Source organism: Theropithecus gelada, chromosome 2, assembly GCF_003255815.1.
Source record: "Theropithecus gelada isolate Dixy chromosome 2, Tgel_1.0, whole genome shotgun sequence".
In the NCBI taxonomy this organism is placed as follows: domain Eukaryota; kingdom Metazoa; phylum Chordata; class Mammalia; order Primates; family Cercopithecidae; genus Theropithecus; species Theropithecus gelada.
Genome location: NC_037669.1, coordinates 52,550,896 through 52,565,732, shown reverse-complemented (window position 1 = coordinate 52,565,732; position 14,837 = coordinate 52,550,896). Strand labels below are relative to the sequence as shown.

Below are 14,837 nucleotides of genomic sequence, written 5' to 3'. Positions count from 1 at the left end.
GAAGTGATATCTTTATGGCACATAGGGGTAAATACAAGAGGCCCCCATGGACACAAATAATCACCCTTGGTTCTCTGTGGGCCCCAGTCCTGGCCAGCTCCCCTTAGGGCTAAAATGATCATTATCTCAACCTACCTGAGACGCATTCCCTGCACACCAACTCTGATCTACATCATTCCAGGCTGAGTTGAGTCTAGTCAGCTTGCAAATGTCCCCAGGAAAAGAGATTTCCTCCCTCTTCCTTAGGTAGTTTTTCTCCTTTGGCTGTTTCCTCAGATGTTGCCATCTGAATAGCAACCAGAGAATCCTCCTTTCAAACCACACACTAGTCTAGGCACCACTACCATTTTTAAGGACTTTATTTTAGTGTACACCCATGATTGCATTCTTTAAAGAAGCAATTTTCTGTTACTTTCTTTTGTACAATACCCTAACATTATGCTGTACCTTACATATGATGACCAGACCATGACTTGCATTTCAATAGATTGCTTAATACGCATCTTTTCTATCAAGAGTCAGCAAAATTCTGTAAGTGGAGACAGAAGTAAATCAGTTAGCAATCAGCCAACAGCTATTTTATTCCGGTTGTGTGAGGGGCCCTATAATAGATCCTTCAGGAAGGAAAAAGGAACAAAAGAAAGAGAAGATGTGAGGAGTTTCTGTTGACCACTGTCTTCTGGTGTCTTATGATGCATCACAAACAGACTTATTTCCACCTTTCTTATTCTCTGCAAAAATACCATCCCTAAAAATGTGCTGCTTAATTTTGGTGATCATATTTCAAAGGAATAGTAGATATGGAAAAAGGCAATTTTATAAAAGTACCATCAACTGTTCCTTTTTAAGGGAACAGTTAAAATGCTACCTATTGCAAATTGCTCAGGCTTAATTTCATTTCACCAAGGATAGGAAAATGATCAAATATTTTTTGATTTGTTAATCTTGCTGATTAGCTGAACTAGTTCCTACCATGAGCAGCTAATGGGAAGAGGTGATATTCCAGACTATATAGATTCATTCTTTGTTCCTGTCCCTCCCACTTTTCCAGTGTAGAAGTGTTGGTGCACAAAACTGTGAAATCATTTACATTTTCCTTCTAGCTAATGCTTCCTTAAAATGGCACATGCATCCCTTGCTTTGGAAAGTAGTAGCTGCTGTGCCTTTTTCTAGCTCCCATTTTCCTTATAAATAATAATACTTAGTTCTAATGGCGATAGCAGCAACCTTAGAAGAGTTTCAACAACAAGACTTAGGCAGAAACTACTCTTCATTTAAAAAAGTTTTACTTGTCAAATAAAGATTGAATATATTCAACATGTCCAACATGACGATTGGATACACATACACACTGTATAAAGATTACCACAATCAAATTAATGAATACGTCCACTACCACCCATCCTGCACGGTGGATCCCCAGAACTTGTTCATTTTAGCACGGAAAGTTTGTACTTTGATCAACATCTCTCCAGTTCCCGTACTCCTGCCCCTGGCAACCACCGTTCTACTCTCTGCTTCTATGAGTTCAGCCTTTTTCAGATTTCATGTATGTATTAGTCCGTTCTTGCACTGCTATAAAGAAATACCTAAAACTGGGTCATTCGTAAAGAAAAGAGGTTTCATTGGCTCATGATTCCGCAGACTCTACAGCGGGGGTGTCCAATCTTTTGGCTTCCCTGGGCCACATCGGAAGAAGAATTATCTTGGGCCACACATAAAATACACTAACACTAACTAACAATAGCTGATGAACTTAAAAAAAAAATTGCAAAAAAATCTCCTAATACGTGTGTGTGTGTGTGTGTATTATCTTAATTCTCAAAATATTCTTAAAAGGCAAACACAAGTATTAGTGTATTTTGCAGATGCAGAGATCGAAATTCACACACAGTAACTACATCATGAAGCCAGGTGCCAAATGCTAGAGGTCACATTCTGAAACACCTCTCAGCACCATCACACACTCAGATTATGTGCGTAGTTTCCTAGCTCTGAGAATAAAGTTCAAACTCCTCAATTCAGTATATAAGGCTTTAAAGCATGGTGTTTGATTACATGAATACGTTCTTTAGTGGTGATTTCTGAGATTTTGGTGCACTCATCACCTAAGCAGTGTACACTGTACCCAATGTGTAGTCTTTTATCCCGCACGCCCTTTCTCCCAAGTCCCCAAAGTCCACTGTATCATTCTTATGCTTTTGCATCCTCATAGCTTAGCTCTCACTTATGAGTGAGAACAAAGGATGTTTGTTTTTCCATTCCTGAGTTACTTTACTTAGAATAATGGTTTCCAATTCCATCCAGGTTGCTGCAAATGCCATTATTTCATTCCTTTTTAAGGCTGACTAGTAGTCCATGGTGTGTGTGTGTGTGTGTGTGTGTACACCATAATTTCTTTATCCACTCATTGTTCTTGCTGGAGTAAGGTGGTATCACATTGTGGTATCACATTTCCCTGATCATTAGTGATGCTGAGCAATTTTTCATGTTTGTTGGCCATTTGTATATCTTCTTTTGAGAATTGTCTATTCATGTCCTTAGCCCACTTTTTTTTTTTTTTTTTTTTCTTGAGACAGAGTCTCCCTCTGTTGCCCAGGCTGGAGTGCAGTGGCGTGATTTCAGCTCACTGCAACCTCCACCTCCCGGGTTCAAGAGATTCTCCTGCTTCAGCCTCCCGAGTAGCTGGGACTACAGGCATGTGCCATCATGCCTGGCTAATTTTTTGTATTTTTAGTAGAGACGGGGTTTCACCGTGTTAGCCAGGATGGTCTCTATCTCCTGACCTTGAGATCCACCCACCTCCAAATGCTGGGATTACAGGCATGAGCCACCGCGCCCAGCCTAGCCCACTTTTTGATGAGATTTTTTTTTTTTTCTTACTGATATATTTGAGCTCCTTGTAGATTCTGGATATTAGTTCTTTATGAGATGTATAGATTGCAAAGATTTTCTCCCACTCTGTGAGTTGTCTGTTTACTCTGCTGATTGTTTATTTTGCTGTGCAGAAGCTTTTTAGTTTAATTAAGTTCCATCTATTTTTCTTTGTTTTTGTTGCATTTGCTTTTGGGTTCTTGGTTATGAAGTCTTTGCCTAAGCCAATGTCTAACAGAGTTTTCCCGATGTTATCTTTTAGAGTTTTTATAGTTTTACGTCTTAGATTTAAGTCCTTGATCCATCTTGAGTTCAAAATCTCATAATATTTTAAGAAAGTTTACAAATTTGTGTTGGGCCACATTCAAAGCCATTCTGGGTCACATGCAGCCTGTGGGCCGTGGGTTGGACAAGCTTGCTCTACAGGAAGCATGGCTGGGGAGGCGTTAGAAAACTTAAAATCATGGCAGAAGGTGAAGAGGAAACAGCACATCTTCACATGGCCAGACAGGAGGAAGAGAGTGAAGGGGGAGGTACTACATACTTTTTTTTTTCATGGTTCAGGCTTTACTGGGCATCACACAGGGCTGGGGTAGGGACCCAGCAAAGGGAGCAGGGCATGCAGATGGTCTTTGATGACAGTGCTGGGGAGCTCAGGGATCAGTCCAGCTTTTCAAAGAAGAAACAAGCGCTGATAGGAAAAGCAGTCAGGTTGGTGTTAGTGCAGAAAAAGGGAGATGTTAGGAGGGGGACTTTGATGGAAGATAGTGGGAGCTGAAGCTTTAAAGAGCCTCGATGCAGGAGGGATCATGTTAGAAGAAAGGAAGCCAATGAGGCCTGGGGGAAAAAGAAGAGAGTGGAAAGAAGGAAAAAGGAAGAAGCCTGGTCCAGGGAGTCAGGCTGTTCTCCAGTGTTCTCCAGGCTCCCAGGCATAGCTGACTTCCCAAACAAAGGACCTTGGAGGCATTGGCTGGACTTCATGTAGGCAGAGATCTTTTTCAAACCCTCAAATCGGGAGATGAAGTCCTTCAGGTTTGGGAAGACATCCAGGCAGCTGGGCTCAAATATACAGTTCAGGTCAAGGATGTCATAGGCGAGGAAGTCCACAAAGGTGATTTCGTCTCCTGCAAACCATGGCCGCTTCCCCAGAAACTGCGAGTAGAGCGTTAGCTTTTCAGGGAGTTCCTCCAAGTACTTTGGCTTCAGTTTCTTAAATTCTGGGATGTAGCAGATCATGGCCAGCTGCATCAGGTTGTGCATGGACTGGTTCTCCAAAATGTCCACACGAATCTTCTCCTCTTCTGTCTCCCCACACAAGTTGTGCTTGCGGGCAATGTGGCACAGGATGGCATTGCTCTGGGTGATCTTGTGAGCCCCATCGAACAAGTAGGGCAGATTGGGAAAGTCCAGGCCCAGCTGGAATTTTTCATGCAGCTACTGGCTTCTGTCATAGTTAGGAGAGTCCCCCATCATGTACTTCTTTTCCTTGTAGCTTGAGTCTGTATATTCCAAGAGCAGGCGGATGGCGTGTGCCAGCCCGTGGATGTCCCCGTACCCCAGTGTCATGGGCATGGTGCTGGTTGGTGCAGATTCTGCAGACCGGTACTACACACTTTTAAGCAACCAGATCTCATGAGAACGCACTCACTATCACGAGAACAGCAAGGGGGAAATCCGCCCCCATGATCAATCATCTCCTGCCAGCCCCTCCCCCAACACTGGGGATTACAATTCAACATGAGATTTGGGCAGGGACACAAATCCAAACCATATCAATGTATAAATGAGATCATACAATATGTGTCCTTCTGTGCCTGGCTGATTTCACTCAGCATAATGTCCTCCAGGTTCATCCATGTTGTTCCAAATGGCAGGATTTCCTTGCTTTTTATGGCTGAATAACTTTCGATTGTATGTATGTACCACATCTGTGAGGCTGGCTATTATCAAAAAGATAAGAGATAACAAGTATTGGCAAAGGGGTGGAGAAAAGGGAACCATTGTGCACTGTTGGTGGAATGTAAATTGGTATACCCATTATGGAAAATAGTATTAAGATTCCTTTAAAAATTAAAAATGGAACTACCTTATGATCCAGCATTCCCACTGCTGAGTACATATACAACAGGAATGAAATTAGTAGGTTGAAGTCCTATCTGTACTCTCATGTTCATTGCAGCATTATTCATAATAGCCGAGATATGGAGCCAAGACTGACCTAAGTATCTGTCTATGGAGGAATGGATAAAGAAAATGTGGCACAAACAACTTACTCTTTGTGCACCTTGTAGAACATCTAGACTTAGGACAGACAACTTTCCTATCATAACTTTTTAACAGAAACTAGTAATATATGGGATCTGTATTTTTTTCAGTACAGATAAGCTATGTTATTCGCCTTAGGTTTATAGGATGGGATGTGTAGACAGGCTTTTAGAAGCTGTTTTCTTTCATCTTAGTCAACATTCTTGCAGTTTGGGTACTTGCCCACAGATTAGAGGGGCCTTTTCTGGTTTTATAGGACAATCAGCTAAATTTTCCTAGCCAGTATGGAGAACTGAAGCAGGGACAGCCCACAGCCTAGTCAGCTATGTTTTCGCTTTTGGTTTTTGGTTTTTTGACACAGAGTTTCACTCTCTTTGCCCAGGCTGGAGGTGCAATGGTGCGATCTCAGCTTACTGCAGCCTCCGCCTCCTGGGTTCAAGCTATTCTCCTGCCTCAGTCTCCTGAGTAGCTGTGATTACAGGTGCCTGCCACCACAACTGGCTAATTATTTTTGTATTTTTAGTAGAGACAGGGTTTCACCATGTTGGCCAGGCTGTTCTCAAACTCCTGGCCTCAAGTGATCCACCCACCTCAGCCTCCCAAAGTGCTGGGATTACAGGCGTGAGCCACCACGCCCAGCCATTTTTTGTTATTTTTAATAATAGCTCAAGTACATCCAACAATTCCACTTCTAGGTATTTAGCCAAGATAAATGAAAACATGTCCATGTAAAAACTTGTACCTGAATGTGCGTACCAATCTTATTCATAGAAGTCAAAAAGTGGACACAACCCAAATGTCCAGCAATGGATGTATCAGTAAACAATATGCGGTCTATCCATACAATAAAATATTATCCAGCAATAAAAAAGAATGAAATACTAAAACATATTAGAACATGGATGAGCCTCCAAAACGTTATGCTAAGTGAGAGAAGCCAGTCACAAAACACCACATACTGCATGATTCCTTTTGTATGAAATGTCCAGAATAGGCAAATCTGTAGAGACAGAAAGTAGATTCGTGGTAGCCATGGGCTGGGGGAGGCAAGGAGGGGAGGGAAAAGGGGAATGACTGTTAATGGGTATGGGGTTTCTTTTTGGGGTGATGAAAATGTTTTAAAGTAGATTGAGGTGATGCTTGCACAGTTCTGGATATACTGAAAGCCACAGAATTGTACACTGTAAATAGGTGCATTATATAACGTGCATTGTGTCTCCATAAAGCTGACGTTTAAAAAATAGCTCAATCATAATAACCATAAAGTGTGGGTTAGGAATATGACTTCCTTTCAAAGAGTACAGTATGGAAAGAGGGAAAAAAAGAATAACTTTATCATGAAGAAAGCTGACAAACACCCCCTTAGCCAGGTGGTCAAGGTTGATGAGGACAGCACTTATTCCTGTGGGTCCCCCTCCCCCAAACCCACAACCCCAGTCTGACCATAAGAGACACCAGACAAACCCCAACCGAAGGACATTCTACAACATATGCAACCAGTCCTGTGCAAAACTGTCAAAGTCATCAAGAACCAAGAAAGCCTAAGAAACTCACAACCGAGAGGAGTCCAAGGCAACAGGATGGCTAAGTGAAATGCGGCACCCGGGATGGGATCCTGGGACAGAAACAGGACGCGAGGGAAAGACTGGAGATGTCTGAATGAAACATGGGCTCTAATAATAATCTATACCAACATGGGTCCATTAATTGTGACAAATGTATCATACTAATGTAAAATATTAAAAATGGGAAACTGGGATTTGCCTAACTTCTTTGTGTCTCTTTCCTCATCTCCAAAGTAGGGGTACTAATGGTACCTACGTCAATGGTTTGTGGGGTGTAAGTGATTTAAGCCATTATATAATGTTGAACAGTGCCTGATAGTAAGTGCTCAATACATGTTATCTACTATTACTATAGTTATTCATAATTTCAGACATTTTGTTTTAAAATGAGAGAAGTTAAGAACAAATCTACTTAGTGTAACCATAAAGCTGACTGTTTTAAAAGAGGTTCAAAAGTGCTGCCCTTGCCTGATGTTTATTAAGTAAACACCATTTTCAGAGGGAGGTGATAGAGAATTGAATACATTGGTATGTTTTTCTCTTAACCCATCTACTTTTAAGATAAAGTTGGAAGGAAATGGAATAAAGTATATATACCCAAGGGGTAAAATGTAAAGGGAATACTTTATATACTGCATAAGGGAGGAGAAATAGCAAGGAAACTGTAAATAGTCCCCAAATTAAAAACACCCAGCTCACAAATATCACATACACATATATATATGCACACACAAATATTATGAATATAGTCAATTACAAAATACAGAATGCCTGGTTAAATTTGAATTTCAGATAAACAGCAAGTACTTTTTTTAGTATAAATCTATCTCGAATATCGCATGGGTCACACACTAAACAATGATTTGTTTATCTGAAATTCAAATTTAACTAGGCATCCTGTATTTTCATTTGCTAAAGTTGGCAACCCTGCTGAAAGAGCATTATGCATTTCATGTGTGTTGCGGTGGCTCAGGCCTATAATCCCAACATTTTGGGAGGCCGAGGCAGATGGATCATTTGAGGTCAGGAGTTTGAGACCAGCCTGGCCAACATGGCAAAACCCCATCTCTATTAAAAATATAAAAATTAGCTGGGCGTGGTGGTGGGCAGCTATAATCCTAGCTACCGAGGAAGCTGAGGTACGAGAATCACTTGAACCTGGGGGGCAGAGGCTGCAGTGAGCCGAGATTGTGCCACTGCACTCTAGCCTGGGATAGAGCGAGACTCTGTCTCAAACAAACAAAAATACAAATGATCATTATGCATTTCAATGTTTATTATGTTTTCTTTCTCAGATAATCATGAAGCAGGGTGTGGTGGCTCACGCCTGTAAACCCAGCACTTTGAGATGCCAAGGAGGGTGGATGGCTTAAGCCCAGGAGTTCACGACCAGCCTGGGCAACATGGTGAAACCTCATCTCTACAAAAAATACAAAAAAAAAATACAAAAATTAGCCGTGTGTGGTGGCACATACCTGAAGTCCCAGCTACTTGGGAGGCTGAGGTGGGAGGATCACCTGAGCCCAGGAGGCAGAGGCTGCAGTGAGCCACTGCACTCCAGCTCGGGTGACAGAGTGAAACCTTGCCTCAAAAAAAAAAAAAAAAAAAAAAAAGATAATCATGAGAAACTTAGAAAACTGATCAGAAGTCCCTTTGAATGTCTCATGCATTTGCTAAGCAGTAATTCTGTAAGCTGCAGTGATGCTGCTGTGTTTCCATCAAAGGTCACCAACTTGTTGGAAAAAAAATTAGAAGTTGCAACAATTACATCTTTAAAGAAATTAATTTATCAAATCACCTTTTCCATTTAAATTCAAGAATAAAAATATTTTATATTATAATTTCAAGGTTTCAGTGAGAAAAAGGGGGAAAATGTTAGTGAATGAAAGAGAAGCAGAGAAGAGGAACAGCAGATGTGGAGATGGAGGGAAGCATGAGACAGAGACAGACAAAGGCAGACGAAAATGAGCGAGAATGAGCAGGGAGCAAACAGAGGAGGGAGAAGGACAAAGGCAGCCAGGCACAGGAGGCTCCGGGGTGAACTGCTGTGCAGAGGCTGTGGTCTCAACCAACCGGGAGAGCACATCGGGAGAGCTGGAGTGCACTGGTCCTCAGAGCCAGGTCAATGTCACCCTAAGGACTAGAAGAAATCAAGCTGAGGGTTGGATATAAGGTATCCTTCCTACCCTGCTGCTAAACAACCTTTCGCTTTAAGCTGAAATGAGAATATTAGAAATGAAGAAAGGAAGGGGTGAGGCAGGGAAAAGGGGAAAAGGAAGGCAGGAAGAAAAGGTGTCCAGCTTTCTCTTTAGTTATATGTAATAATTTATCTAACTCAACGGGAGGGACTTTAAAAAATAACAATCTTTTTTTTTAATGTGCCTTCCAGCTTTCTTTCTTTTATTTTTAATTTTTGTGGGTACACAGTAGGTGCATATATTTATGGCACACGTGAGATATTTTGATACAGGGATGAGCCCTGTGAAATAAAAACATCATGGAGAATGGGGTAACCATCTCCTCCAACAACACAATGGACCATCTTGAGTTTGGCTTGGGAATGAAACCAATCTCTGTCTCTCTCTCTCAAACACACATACACACACCCCATGATTAGACTCTGCATGTTTGACCCTGACTCATTTCTGCTTCCTTTCCAGCATACTTGAACCTGGCAAAGTGGCAAAGGTGGGGAAGAGCTGAGTCACCAAAGATAAAGTATAATTCAAGCAATCCATCTGTAAATCATAAAGATTTAGTTGTATGTTAAATTGTTACCAGACCCAAAGAGTCAGACTTTGAGAAAAGATTTTGAGCTGTTATACTTTGGATCATTCAGAAAATGAAAACTGGCAGTATTTTACTCAGGAAAATTCATTTCTAGTATGTGAGTCTTTTCAAAGCACATGGATGTGGAAATTTTAGAGGAAAACGTCCTTATATATCATTGAAATGAAATATAAGTGTGCTTCGTGTTACGGTGCGCACATATCAAAAGTCTTTGTTGTATAGGCCCTCGTTCTCTGAGGAGAAAATGCCTGATATTAACAAACAAGGATGGTGAGAATAGTATTTGGGGTTGTTTAATTTAGAAACAAGGATGGATAATAGCCAACAGATTTCTTGGCTTTAAATAAGACCCTGGTGACATGTTTCATTTTGATTTCTGAGATTAATTAATTATGGGAAAAATCTTAGAATTTATTTAAAGGGTCACATGGGAAAAGTCATGCAGCAGGAGAGAGGTTTGGTCTGAGATGGAGGAGGAGTTCCAAGATAGGATGACTGGCATGTGGAAAATTACTGAGAAACAAATAATGGCTAATGTTCATGTTCTCCAAATTAGAAAGGAGAAATTATTTTTGATACCACTGTAGAGACTATTAGAACCTTTACACAATTTTGTGGGGCGGGGGGTGGGGCAAGAACTTGGTATACACAGAATGGGAAACTTTCCGAATTATCCTGTGTTGTGTCTCTGGTATCTAGCACAATGCTTGAGATATAGATTTTCTACTGAAATGTTGGATTTCTACTGAAATTCATTTTTTGCATATGGATTGTGGGATCCAACATTTAAGTAGAAGGGAGCGAATTCAAGAGCAGTTGCACATTCTGATAAATGGAGAAACTGTAAGATTAAAAAGAAGGTTCAGGCTGGGCGCGGTGGCTCATGCCTGTAATCCTAGCACTTTGGGAGGCAGAGGCGGATGAATCACCTGAGGTCAGGGGTTCGAGACCATCCTAGCCAACATGGAGAAACCCCATCTCTACTAAAAAAAAAAAAAAAAAAAAAAGCAAAAATTAGCCGGGCCTGGTGGTGTGTGCCTGTAATCCCATAATCCCAGCTATTTGGGAGGCTGAGGCAGGAGAATTGCTTGAACCTGGGAGGCAGAGGTTGCAGTGAGCTGAGATTGCGCCACTGTGCTCTAGCCTGAGCAACAGGTGAAACTCAGTCTCAAAAAAAAAAAAAGGTTCATTGAAGAAAGAAATATAGATCATTTTATTAGACTGGAACTGGCTTCAGCAATTTAGGTTCCTTAAACATCTGCTAAGGTTACTGCAGAAAGGCCTGAGTGTAGCCAAAGCATCAGATTTTAAAGGAACATACAACGCACCTGTTGAAATTGAAGATGCAAAGGTGAAGATTTCTCTTTGGTCTCTTTTCTATCTATGTCTGACAATAGTTTCACATAGTATGCTTTTCCATTTTTTTTGGTAAAATGTAGAGTATTTGGGGGGAGTCTTTCTGCTATAGAATATACTCCCCAGAAACAAATACAGTGGGGAAAAAAAATAAAAAGAAAAAAACATAAGCAAAAGATTCCATCTAGAGAGCTAAATTTTAGCTTGCCCTGTCTTCCATCCACTTTCCTCATTGATCTAAGGTCTTCTGCCAAGATAATAAAATTAATGGCAAAGTCACACGTGCCATCACATATTCATGCTTCTATTCTCTACTTCCCCATTTATCTCATGTCTCTCATCTCCCCTGTCAGAATTCTTTCACAGCTTCTGATTATTTTTTAAAAGCCATGTTAACAGTTTGTTCCACATATTAACTACTTTTGCTGGAAAAAATCTTTAGCCATGATTTAATTCTTTTTTTTATTTTTCACCAGGCGCCTCTTGCCTAATCTGCCTGCAACTCTAGATTTTGCAGCTTTCCACACACATTGCTTCACATTTTTCTCTGAAAAAGATGACTTTTTTAGAATTGCCATTATGTAAATGTTACTCTTCTTACAGAAAATTCTGCTGAAGCTAAATTCCTCCTCACCAAGCGCATTCATTTAGGTAAACAAATCCTTAAATACACGATGTTCTTTCCCTGTTTGGTACAAGTAATCATCTGAAAAAAAATTAATCAAGTGATTCTCAAAACTCACAAAGTAAATAGCCAGAGTTTAATTCAAAACCATCAAGTTTTCAGTTATAGCATTCATTCATATTCTGCAATGCCTTCTCTTCCACTTAAAACTGCTCAGTGGAGTCAAACTCTAAAAAGTACCTTCTTAATAATAGTTACTGTCCCACGAGTTCTATCATATTTATGCCAAGAATAAAACTTTCACTTTTCTGCATAGGAGTAAGTAGAAAATGGACTTTCATTCCTTTTCCCAATTTAAGATGAGTATTTATTCAGTAGCTACATTTTTTTGGCGTGGTGTCGGGATACAGGTGCAGTTCCTTTCTAGTTTCACATTGTCTGGAATGTTCCATGTGTTGATCCAAAATATACTTTATGTTCCGCAAATGAGAGGAAGAGCTTGGAGGCCTGGATCATTTTACAACAGTAGTTTTTAAACAATAATTTGAAACAATTCAGTGTTTTGCATATTTTATTTACATTTTCATGACCAATGAGATACTTTTCCCCATATTTGACTTTTACTATTTTGTTAACTATTAATGTAATACATAAATCCCTGAAAAATGCAGAAAAAAGTGAGAAAAGAAAAATCACCAGTACTCTGTCCCCCAGAGGTAAGAACTTTTTAACAATTCGGAGTATCTGTCTTCAACGGAGTATCTGTCTTCAAGTTTTTAGTCCATTTTAACTTTTTTGAAAGTTAGTTTTGCAACCTGCTTTTTAAATAATATTTTGCACGTCCTCCATTTTCAACTGCCTAGAGTGGGAAAACAATCTTGTTAGCTACTATTTCTCATCAAAAATAGTCCAGGATTTGATTATGTGAACTTGTGGGGATGGGGGACATCAGGAATAGCAATATCAGTTGTGTTGTAGAGGAGAGAAGAAGTTGCAAGAGAGGCAGTCTAAGGACAATCGATGCACATTGACAGTCCCCCAAATCCATAACACAGAGCTCAAATTGCTTTGGGTTTGTGCAGATTTTTGAAGTTACTTAAATAAATTTCACCCTACTCACCCTTATAAATCCTTTCCAGTTTTTTTTTTTCCTTCAGTCTGAATGGTTAATTATTGGCTTTGTAAGTGTTCAGAGAAGTATTAGGGTATAAGAAATATTCACTGGTATTAGTGTTTTAGATTTCAATAATCAGTAATAATTCTTAAATATTTTCCAAATTTTTTTTGGTTTGAATAAAATCATGGCACATAATTTTTTCCCCTCAAAATAATAACTCAATAATAGTGATCAAGGCCTCAGATATTTTAAAAGTATTGTTCTTTTATCATATGATGCATTTAGGCTCCTGAAGCTATTATATTTCAATGCTTAATTAGTCATTTCTAAAGATAAGCATTCACTTTGTCTCAAAATGAAACAAACATGAAGTCGTAATTAGGATTTAAATTGGGTAAGGTATTACAGGATCTCAGGTTTGTTATTTTTTTCTAAGACACATGACTCATTTTGGATGGGTTTTGAACTAACATATTTATGACTTCCATTGGGATGCAAAATAGTATGTTTTTGTTTTTCTTTGGTTTTGTTTTTAACAATCAATTCCCTGCACTAATGGTCTGGGTGAATTCAACATGGAAATGTCCTTCATATTTTTCAGTTAAATTGATCAAAATGACATGTTGCTCTTTGCTTTTTGTTTGTTTTTTGGCCACTGCACATTAGCTAATTCTTTAAACTAGGAATTATTTTTTGCACGGATCTAGTAAAAGAGAGAAGGGAATATTTGTTGTTAAATATAACAGAATAAATTATAATTGTATGTTTGTAGGTAACTTGTAGATATGTACTGCAATTTCCTAATAAATATTACTTCATTTCTCAGGCAATTCACTATAGAAATTATGCACTCTCCCACAATACAAAAAAAGTAATGTCACAAAGGTGACTTCTAAGATACATATTGACAATAAAGAGTCGTAAGCACGTGGTGGGCAAAAGTCCTAGCAAACTTGAAAAATATTTAACTGAACAATAATGGAGCAATGCCAGATGCTAAAAGTCACCAAAGATAATTTTAATTGTTGTAGATATAATGGTGTTCAATGACAGCTGTTTTGGAACAAAAAGGTTATTTCCTGAAAATTTCAGTAAGTTTTCTCCTAAAATAAACTCTCATTGATTGTTAAAATTACTAATTGTCCTTAATGGCAAATAGACACTAGAGTTGGCTAATAACTTTAAATATGGAGTCATTCCTACATGTTGATTTGCAAACACTATCTGGAGGAAAAATTAAAAAGACATAATGTAGCTGAGGGTTATTTCTCCCTATGGAGATATCACAGGACTCTTATGTAAGAGAAGTTGTTGAAAAAAAATATCTAAAGCAAAAACTACTCACGAACCGAATGTTGCAACTTTCCCACTAAGCACAGCTTCCTCTCTCCTTTCCCCTCTCTTTTTTTGGAAATGACAAGAATAAGCTTTTTTAAAAACTAAATTTCGTGAAATTATAAATTTAAAAAATTAATTATTTAACAGAAGAGATATCACATTAGTAAATAAAGGTATATTTTGTATGCTGGCCTAGTAGTACTAGAATAAAAACTACTTTAGGTGTTGTGTTTATTTATATATTACAAGCCTATTTTTAAGTTTGTTTGACCCAAGATTATAATTGTATATGTTACGCTTAAGTAAAAGTAATGTGGGGAAATGTAAAGATAAAGAAGGCACAGTTTCTGTTCTCAAGCCAAGATACATACTCATTTCATTCATTTGTTATTAATTCATTTTATTTCATTTTTCTCTAATTAAGAAAACTAATATGTATTTATTATTTTTAAAATTGGAAAGTTCAGAAAAAGATAAAGAATAAGAATCACTTGAATATGGACCATTACCCGGAGATAACCACTGTTAAAACATAAAGAAAACATAAACTTATGGTTTTCCTCTATACATGTGCGTGTACAAATATATCTTTTTTTTTTTTTTTTTTCAGATGGAGTCTCACTCTGTTGCCCAGGCTGGAGTGCAGTAGCATGATCTCAGCTCACTGCAACCTCTGCTTCCTGGATTCAAGTGATTCTCCTGCCTCAGCCTCCCGAGTAGCTGGGATTACAGGCATGCACCACCACGCCCTGTTAATTTTTTTTGTATTTTTAGTAAAGACAGGGTTTCTCCATGTTGGTCAGGCTGGTCTCAAACACCCGACCTCAGGTGATCTGCCCACCTCAGCCTCCCAAAGTGCTGAGATTACAGGCGTGAGCCACTGCACTTGGCCAAATATATCTTTAAA

General features: G+C 39.0%; 1 pseudogene across 1 annotated transcript; it reads right to left on the bottom strand.

The window, feature by feature from the left end:
• Positions 1-3,681: 3,681 nt before the first annotated feature.
• LOC112619309 lies at positions 3,682-4,446 on the bottom strand (annotated as a pseudogene). The gene has a single exon (XR_003118210.1). The product of XR_003118210.1 is annotated as a glutathione S-transferase Mu 1 pseudogene (transcript).
• Between the last annotated feature and the right edge of the window lie 10,391 nt (positions 4,447-14,837).